General features: G+C 38.1%; 1 pseudogene; it reads left to right on the top strand.

Annotated features, from left to right (window-relative positions):
• Nucleotides 1-6,429: 6,429 nt before the first annotated feature.
• LOC141986205 (protein FAM200C-like) lies at nt 6,430-7,998 on the top strand (annotated as a pseudogene).
• The last annotated feature ends 1,384 nt before the right edge of the window (nt 7,999-9,382 follow it).

Raw genomic sequence — 9,382 nt, 5'->3', positions numbered from 1 at the left:
TTATATGTGATGAAATTGGTTTTCAGTAATCACTCATCATGGTGTCCAGTGTCTTGGTGGTAAGACAAGGGTTGGAATGCCTAAGGAGACTGCATCTTTGACTTCCTGTTAACCAGTGTGGTGAGACAGATGTTTACTTTTGTTAATGGCTTGGTATAATAACCACCAGTTTGGGGTGAGACTGCCCTATTTCCCAGCAGTTTGTCCTGAGTCTGGTATTCTCAGCTGTGACTCACTTTGGCCTGGTGACAATGGTATGTAATTTTATTAATATGAATACTGAATAAGTATCCTTGATACTAAATGGGCAGAACAGATAATACCAAAAATGCAAAGTTTCAAGTATCTGAGTTCCAGAATCTGAGAGAATGGGTTATGGAGGATGAAATTATTGCTAGGATGATAATGCCTGATTCAAACGGAGAGAGATAAGTGATGTAGCACGTGATAGAAAGATACCAGTAAGATTTAAAGGGAAAGTCTATAAACCGGTGATTTGTCCAGTTTTAACCTATGCACTGCGTGTTAAGCAACAAAGAAGAAGCATGAGCAAATGATCTGTTCCACAGAAATGTCAATGTTGAGATGGATGAGTGGTGTAAGCAAGAAATACCACATGAAGAATGTATATATTATAGACATACTGAATGTAACATCCATAAATGAAAAAAATGAGGGAGCGAAGGCTGGCTTAGATGGTTCGGTCATGTAAAGTGCAGTCCTGACAACTATGTAGGTAAGATGGTCCAGTAGACCAAGACGAAGGAAAAAGACAGAGAGGCCAACCCAAGAAGAAATGGTGGGATGCAATAAATGGACACATTAGCATGTCATGTGATAGAAGATATGGCATTGAACAGAGCACTTTGGCAGGAGAGGACTTGTAGAGCAGACCCCATTTGATGGGATTAACACAAGGAAGAAGAAGATTTGACTTCATCATTATCAATCTCTCCACCTGTCAAAACCTAAGGAGAATAACTAATTGTTCATCGTTTCCAGGACTGTCCTAGGTGGGGGCCCCAAGAGTTGATGGTGGTCAGTTTACCAATATAAGTCTACTGGGAGAGATTGAGTCATTTGGGGCTAAGGTATCCCCACTATGTTGATAATTCTAGTTCTATACTTCTCTTCTTTATCTCTATCCTAGACTCTGCAGTATACTTGTTTTGCCCAGTTTCAAGGTGAAAGAAGAGTTTGGATGAAAGCTAGCTGGCTTAAGCTCATTCCAAATGAGAAAAAGTCAGTACTGGTAGGTAGGAAGCAGCATCTAGAGGGACTTCTGGGAACTGTGATTGGTCCCTCAATTGAGAAAGTATATCGAACATTGTGAATCAGTGGGGAAAAATGATTAAATCTTAATGGGATCCATCAGTGCAGAGATGACCCATCCTGCCAACAGTGGAGGGGTGGGGCGCAGAGTGAGGGCAACTCATTTCAGCAGTGTGACTGAGCATGCTCTGTCAGACTCTCACGTTACCTCTGCATCAGTGCTCCAAGGTAACTAACAGTGTCTTGAAGTGCCTTGTATCACGTTCATCCTGCTGGCTCAGTGACTGTGATCTTACCTGTCTATTATGGACCTCAAAAAAGTTAACCATGCTTTTGATGCTGCCAGGCTGAGCTGTTTTCTGAGGAGCTTATGGAGGTGTTAGCCAGTGCACCTAGCTGCCTTTTAATTGTAGCAGGCAAGAGTGAGCAGATAACACCTGTGCTCCACATTCTCCAGTGGCTTCTTATTCACCCCTGGGTGCAACTCAAGACAATTGTCACCGATGAAGCCCCAAATGATTTGGCAGTAAATAAGTTATCTTTGAAATGCTCTCTACCACTACGTCCTATTTGTGGTAAGTTCCATTCAGACAGTGGACTCCTGTGTCACTCCTCAGAGCTGAACTTCTGGCAGTTGTGGGTAGCCAGGCATTCTCAGGGGATGGTCCACAGATTTGGATTTCATTCCCTCTCATGATCTGTGAAAGCCAGAGTTTAACCAACTTCAGGATGCAGAAAAAGACACATCTGTTCAATTTGGTCTTTATTAGCCAGCAGGGAGTCTCATTGCTGGCTATTGGGAAAAAGGATGGTGGTCAGTTAATTGGCTGGGGATTTACTGGCAGGTGGGGATGTGGGGTGGGGAGTGTCTAGCGTTGTTTTACTGTTAACTGTTGTCCTTTTGCCCACAGGCTGCATGACCATGGCTGAATAATAAGGAAGTCTGAAATAGGACCTAAGTAAAGTAAATCCTGTATGAATCAGCTTTTTATTCATATTGTGATATTTGAGGTTAAAATCACAGTTCCTGTAATAAAACCTTCCAGCAAGTTGCTGGGATTTTCTGAAGCAGAATTAGAGCAGCCAACATGAGCAGTTTAGCTGACCTGTGAAGTCCAGAATGTGATATTGCCCATAAGGTGTTCATATAGGCACTGAAGAACATGTTGATGTCTTGCTATTTGTGCATCTCCTTTTGGATTTTTCTTGCCACATTAATATTATAAGCATTATTGTCCATACAACATTTTGGGGGGATGGGGATAGAGGTATGGGCAGAAGGAGAGAGGCAGAATGTGTGTCTAATGAAAATCACAGTTACTCTAAAAAAGCCATTTAAGATTAAAATGAACATACAGACATCACAATTTGTAATCATGCCCTGTTAGAATCTTTTTGGCAGCATTGTACAAAGAGTGGCTAATCCTCCTTAATCCTTAAGAAGACATTGCAATAACATTCACCATGCTGAACTAATTTAGTAGTAGTGTGAATTATACCGCCTACAGTGTGGTACAGCTCTGAGACATGAAAGGGTTTCATGAGGTGGTGGGGGGAGAGTGTTGGAAGAAGGTCAAGAAAAAAAATCTGATGAAAGAGTAGATACTCAGGCCTGCCAAAGGAAATAGAAAGTTTTGAATTGGTTTTAGTTGTAGCAAAAAAAAAAAAAAGCCCCTTTTTCTTTAAACAGTAAATTGGGTGCTCATAGGTTTATTCCTCAGTAGATATCTCATTAAGTCAAATTAATGGCTTTTAAAAGTTCCTGTCCTGGGCACAAGACCATATTTGACAAGAAAGTTCAAGATGCAGCTGAACTACTTTACAGTTTTTATTAACTCTAGTAAAAGGATGAAAGCTATATTTTATGGATTGTTGAAACATTTAAAAGCCAGTGATTAAAAAAATAATACAATTTTAAATGAAAGATCAAGTTTTTTCTATTGGATCCTACCTTAGAATTGCATGGGAATAATAAGATAAGTTCCACAAGTAGCTGTAAGCACTGAGACCTAGTTGCCATGCTGAGGAAACCATCATTCCAAACATGGAAATTTGAGAGCTACAAATAAATATGGTGCAATCTTTCCTCCTTCTGCATAAAATGAATGGAAAAGTAAGGATGGTCTAGTGTTTAGGGTATTAACTGAGACTGGAGAGACCTGGATTCAGTTCTATGCTCTGCCACAGACTTCCTCTGTGACCTTGAGCAAGTCACTTAGTCTTCTGTGCCTCAGTTTCCCATCTGTAAAATGGAGATAATAGCACTTTCCTGCTTCATGGGGGTGTTGTGTGGATACATACAAGTACTATGGTGATGAGAGCCATAGCAGTAGCTTCTGGCACTGGCCAGTGTCAGAAGACAGGTTATGGGGCTAGAAGGCCCTTTGGTCTGACCCATTATGGCCATTCTTATTTTCTTAGTTCTAAGTCAGACAGAGAGAGAGAGTTTTGTAAAAATAAGTGAATTCTGGAAATAATAACAGTAGATTTGTCAATGCTGTAGATTTTGAGTTAAAATCTACATTTGTGTTTCCAGAAGACTAGGTAGATTAGTTAAAAAACAGACTAGCCATAAACATCACAGAACTTTCAGAAAAAAAAATGGGTTTTTATTGCTTTATTAATTTTAAAATGCAGTGACTTTATGGAATCACTACAGCAAATTGTAAATGATATAAAACTCCTTATCTACCCAAGGCACATATGGAAAAGAGAGGAAATGTTTTAAAAACACTACTGTGCTCTTTTATTTACCAGAATATTTAAGCTAGATTCATACAGGGGGCAGAGGGAAGAACAGCAGTGTATTTTGCAAGACAGCTTTTGTGCCCTAAGCCTACACTCACTGAAGTCAATGGCAAAACTGCCTTTGACTTCAATGGAAGCAGGCCCTAATCCTGTAAACACTTATATAGTGAGTAACTTTATGCATGTGAATCATCCTCTTGACTGCAAGTGCGGTTGTGTATTTACAACAAAATTTAGGACGACTATAGGATTGGGCCTTTAAACTATAAGTTCCTTGCTGTCAAGGACCAGGTTTTCTGTGTTCTGTTCAGTACAAAGCACACTCTCAGTGTTCAATAAACAATATTAGAAAAGAAGCAAGAGGTGCAAAACCATAATCAAATCAGAAATTAAATTTGTGTCTTCTGCTAAATGTACAAATGTACTTCAGTCCTTTTGACTGTGTGCAAAACATGTATTACTATAGGCCACCAAAGCTTGGCACACTTTAAAAAAACAAACAAACAAACCCACCAAGGAAACCAATAAATTTAAAAGGACATTTTATTGGAGTTCTTTAAAGTTTTTGTTGTGTGCTGCTCTTTGCCCTTCCCCCTCACTTTGCCCTTGGTCTCCTACCCTCTTCCCAATAACAAGTTAGCAGGAGCTTTGAGAAAGGAACCCATTTCTAGCTAATTTAACCAAGCCAAACAAAGAGAAGAAACCAAATTCAAGCCTATAAAATTAAAGGATTTGTTAAAAATCCTGTTTCCTCTACTTTTATCATGTTTTAGTCAAGGTTTATTTTATACTAAGTGTTCTCCCATCTGTGCTTTATAGGCCTCTTCCTGTGTTAGTTCCTCAAGTGCCAATTTGGGAAGGTTATTGTAGGTGAACTATGTAATCTGTTGTTTTTTTCTTTGTGGAGTATGTGTAAGTGTTGCACAAATAGTAAAATATCTACCCTGCCCACAACTAACCATAATAATTCATTGAATACTTTCCAGGGCTTTTCCCCATTTGATATATGTGGAAAATGAGACACAACAATTGTGATTTTCCCAGAGTCATGAGTGAAGTAGAGCCCTGATCTCCCAACACCCCCTCTGCTTTTCTATCCAGTAGACACACCAGCAATTTAGATAGGCTTGAACAAATCAATTCTGCAAAAGAAAGCATGGAGGCCAGCCTTGGACTCCACAACAAAATTATAATTAAACATAGGGGGCCTATGAGTTTGAATAGGAGCTTGAGTGAGAGCGAATGAGGTTGGGGAAGGGTTAGAAACATTGGTGGAAAAGAGGAGAATCTGGTTCAGTTCAGAGGAATAAGGAAGTGTCACTCTGGCAAAGACTGTGGATGAAGAGTAACCACTGAGAACTGCAAACATCCTATAGGTCACTCAATTTTCTCAGCTTATCCAAGTAGAACTTTCAAATATTTTGAGGTTTGCTTATTATTACCTTTGACAGATACTGTAGATTAAGTAGGTATTCAGTACCTAGAGCATCAGTTCCCAAACTGGGGGGCGTGAAGAAATTCCAAGGGGGGCACGAGGCTGTGAAATTTTCATAATGAAAAGAAAACTTTATCAGCATAATTTTTTTTTATTTTTCATTATTTATTTACTAGACCAGACAATAAGTTATACATATTCTGTATACATAACTAATCATAAAATTGTCCAGTTACAGGCCTATATTATTTAACTACAATGAAGTATTAACAATCTTCTCGTTTTTGATTATGAATATAAGTAGACAAGAATAAAGGTACAACATAAAGTACAATAATAAAAATACAACTATAAATAAAAGTATATAACTGCAATGTTTTCAAATTTCATACCACGAAATGCGATTTTTTTTTTTATTTTTTTTGTCTTTCGACGTGTAGGAGTGCCTTTTCAGTTGGTGGGGAGGCTGAAGAAGGATGTAGAAAGCTATGGAATTTTTAAAAACTTCCTAGCTCACTCGCAAGAGTGTTCGAGACTGTTCTATCGTGGGAGTGGTTACCTCCACCACTCACCGTGCAAGATCGGCTACTTGCCGGACTGGTGGTGGGGTGTATATATAGGGCAGCACGTGTCCGTACGTAGTAGTAGTAGTAAATAAACATTCACGATAACTCAAATTAACTTGCATCCATTATTATTCACGAATCAGGAAAAATATTTTTATAGATTTTTTTTATTAGCATATTATGGCCGCGATTAAGAAAAGGTAGTACAATGAAAACTACATTAAATATGGTTTCACCATGATGGAAAAAAACAGGATCAATCATCCTCAATGCATAGTATACCATGCAGTTCTCAGCAATGATGCCTTGAGACCTAGTCGTCTTGAGAGACACTTGACAAAGAATCACAGCGCTTTGAAAGACAAACCAAAAGATTTTTTTGCTACTAAACTTCAAAATTTTAAATGCATGAAGCTGGACACTACTGGAGCTTTTCATTAAGCATCGGCTAAAGCGGTAGAAGCATCTTATGAACGAACTGTCATTGCTCATCACTAAAGTCAAGAAAGCGCATATAATAGGAGAAATTCTTGTGAAGCCTTGCTTGTTGAAAGCAGCTGATATTGTGCTTAGTGCCGAAAGCAAGAAAAAAATATCGGAAATTTCACTTTCCAACAATTCCGTGAAATGTTGCATCGATGACATGGCGAAAGATCCAAAACTTCAAGTTGTGGAGGCAGGGAAATCTCCTTTTTTCACAATTCAGTGCGGCGATACCACTGACGTAGCACAATGCTGTCAGTTGCTCGTCTACGTTAGATTCATTAATGATGGAACTGTGAAAGAAGAACTGCTTTTTTCGAAGGAATTGATGACCACATCAAAGGCTTCTGATATTATAAAAACGATTTCTGACTTTTTTGAAGAAAATGGACTTTCATGGGAAAAACTGGTTGGTGTACGCACAGACGGTACTCCAGAGATGCTTGGCTCTCACTCTGGATTTGTGACATTGGTGACAGAAAAAAATCCAGCCATAACCACAACTCACTGCGTCATACACAGACAAGCGTTGGCTGCTAAAACCCTTCCAGATAACCTACGTGACTCGTTGAATTTTGCCATCAAAGTTGTCAATTTTGTGAAGAAGAGCATTTTAAATACGAGACTTTTTGCAACTCTTTGCACGGATTTGGGAGCGGATCATAAAATTCTTTTGTTTCACACGGAGGTACGATGGCTTTCCAAAGGGAACATGCTTTCGAGATTATTCGAACTGAAAGACGAAGTGGAAATTTTCCTCCAGCAACAGAAAAAAGAAGAGTTTTATATCATGCATTTATGGACCAAACATTTCAACTTTCACTGGCATACCTTGTGGACATTTTTGAATCTTTGAACAATCTCAATTTAAGCTGCAAGGAAACAACACTGCAAACATTATAGTGCACCATGATGCCATCAAAGCGTTTACAGAAAAAATCAAGCTTTGGAAAAGTCGATTGCAAGCTCAGATGCATACCTTTTTGTCTTTTTCAACATTTTCATCACTCGCTGAAAATGAAGGTTTCCAATAACTTTGTAAAGAGGATGCGAAGAACAAAATTGTGTTTCATCTGAACTGCCTTGCTGACGAATTCATCCACTATTTTCCAGACAACTTTTCTGGCAACCCCGTTCATAAATTAGCACGTAATCCATTCAATGTTGATGTCGATTCATTGCCAAAAGTATTGCAAGAACAAGCACTCGAAATGAAATACGATTCAAGTGCGAAAGATATTTTTGAAAACTTAAGCCTAGAGGAATTTTGGATAAAATATTTCCCAATTTACCCAAAAGGTGGAGAAGCGCTACGTATTATTCTTCCATTTTCATCGACGTACCTCTGTGAAAAAAGCTTTTTGTTTAGTCATAATAAAAACAAAACAAAGGAATCGACTGGATGTCGAAAACGATTTGCATTGCGCACTTTCATCTTTCAAACCTAGGATTTCCCAACTCGTGAAGAAAATGCAGCATCATCCTTCACATTAAATTTGTTTTGTTTATGCTATTTCTTATTTTAAATTACATTTTTATTACATTTTTGTGCCAAGAAAAACTATTTGTGCTTATTTTTAATTTTAAATAAAAAATTTTATACCAAGTTTTTATGTTTATTTTTAATTTTAAATTCGGAAATGAATTTGTTAAAAGGGGAGTTGGATGATGGTAAAGGAGAGGTGGGGGGGTGTGAGGATTTCTCGAAAATTAAAGAGGGGGCATGATGCCGAAAAGTTTGGGAACCAATGACCTAGAGACACTTGAATCATACTTTTCTGAATTGTGTAGGCCCATCTGTAGAAAATATTAGAGGTCTATGCAGTCTGGAGCCATTGGATAAAGCAACTCTTTATAAGAAGTAGACCTATAACAAGGAGTCTTACAGTGTGGGTTTTAGTGTCTGTAGTTCATGTTTCCCCACTGCTAAATTGGTGCTAAATGAGATGATTATGAGCAGAGATCTTTTAAGGGTCACTAGAGAGTGCTGGGCCTCAAATGTAGACCAAATCCTTTTCTTTATATTTGTTTGCAAAGTATATGTAATTCTTCCTATATTTTTTTCAAGAACAAACACTTCAGTGTGTTTCTGAAAATAAACATTGCTAGCAACCCAGAAGTCATGAGCAAACCTACAATAAGAAACCCATGCAATCAATCCCGCACTAGTGAGAAAGCCTATAATAAACCAGCGTGTGATGGTGCTGGAGAAAAAATATTTAAATATAAAGTTACGGATTTACTTTGAGACTTACAAAGGCTTATTATCAATGACAGAGAGGAGAAAATAATCGTAATAATCATGAAAAGACTTTGCCTATGTCACTGTACACTGAAAATGGAATGTCTCAAAATGAATATAATCTATGACTTTTTCTTCACTCCAGAGCATGGCACACATTTATTTATACCACATATAGAATTATTAGAAGGAAAAACTGACAAGATTCTACTGTAGTAGGTAAGTGGGTTTTTCTTTCCAATTTAAATCAGGTTTTTCAGCGAAGGGTCAGCAATTTATTAAAATTTCTGATTGTTACATTTCCAACCATTCTGACCTCACCACCACCACCCAGGTTCAATATATAACTGTATCTCAGCTTCCTTTGATGCATTAAGACTGAGATGCAAAGACCACCTGATTAATAAATGGAGATGGATAGGGGAAATATTTGTTCAATATTGTGTATTCTGCAGCTCCAGTGTCACTTTGGACTATCAAGAAGGTAGAGATTTTCTCAGCCACAAGTCCTGTGGAAAAAAATTGTGTGTGATCATGGAAAAGAACTGTTACATAATATATGTGCTCAGGGGAGGGGAAATGGAAACTAAGGTTTCATTGACCACTTTAATTTTGACATTCCTTAACTGTTGAGTT

The sequence above is a fragment of the Natator depressus genome, chromosome 4, assembly GCF_965152275.1.
Source record: "Natator depressus isolate rNatDep1 chromosome 4, rNatDep2.hap1, whole genome shotgun sequence".
In the NCBI taxonomy this organism is placed as follows: domain Eukaryota; kingdom Metazoa; phylum Chordata; order Testudines; family Cheloniidae; genus Natator; species Natator depressus.
Note: the sequence above shows the minus strand (reverse complement) of the source record. Positions and strands in the feature narration are given on the sequence as shown.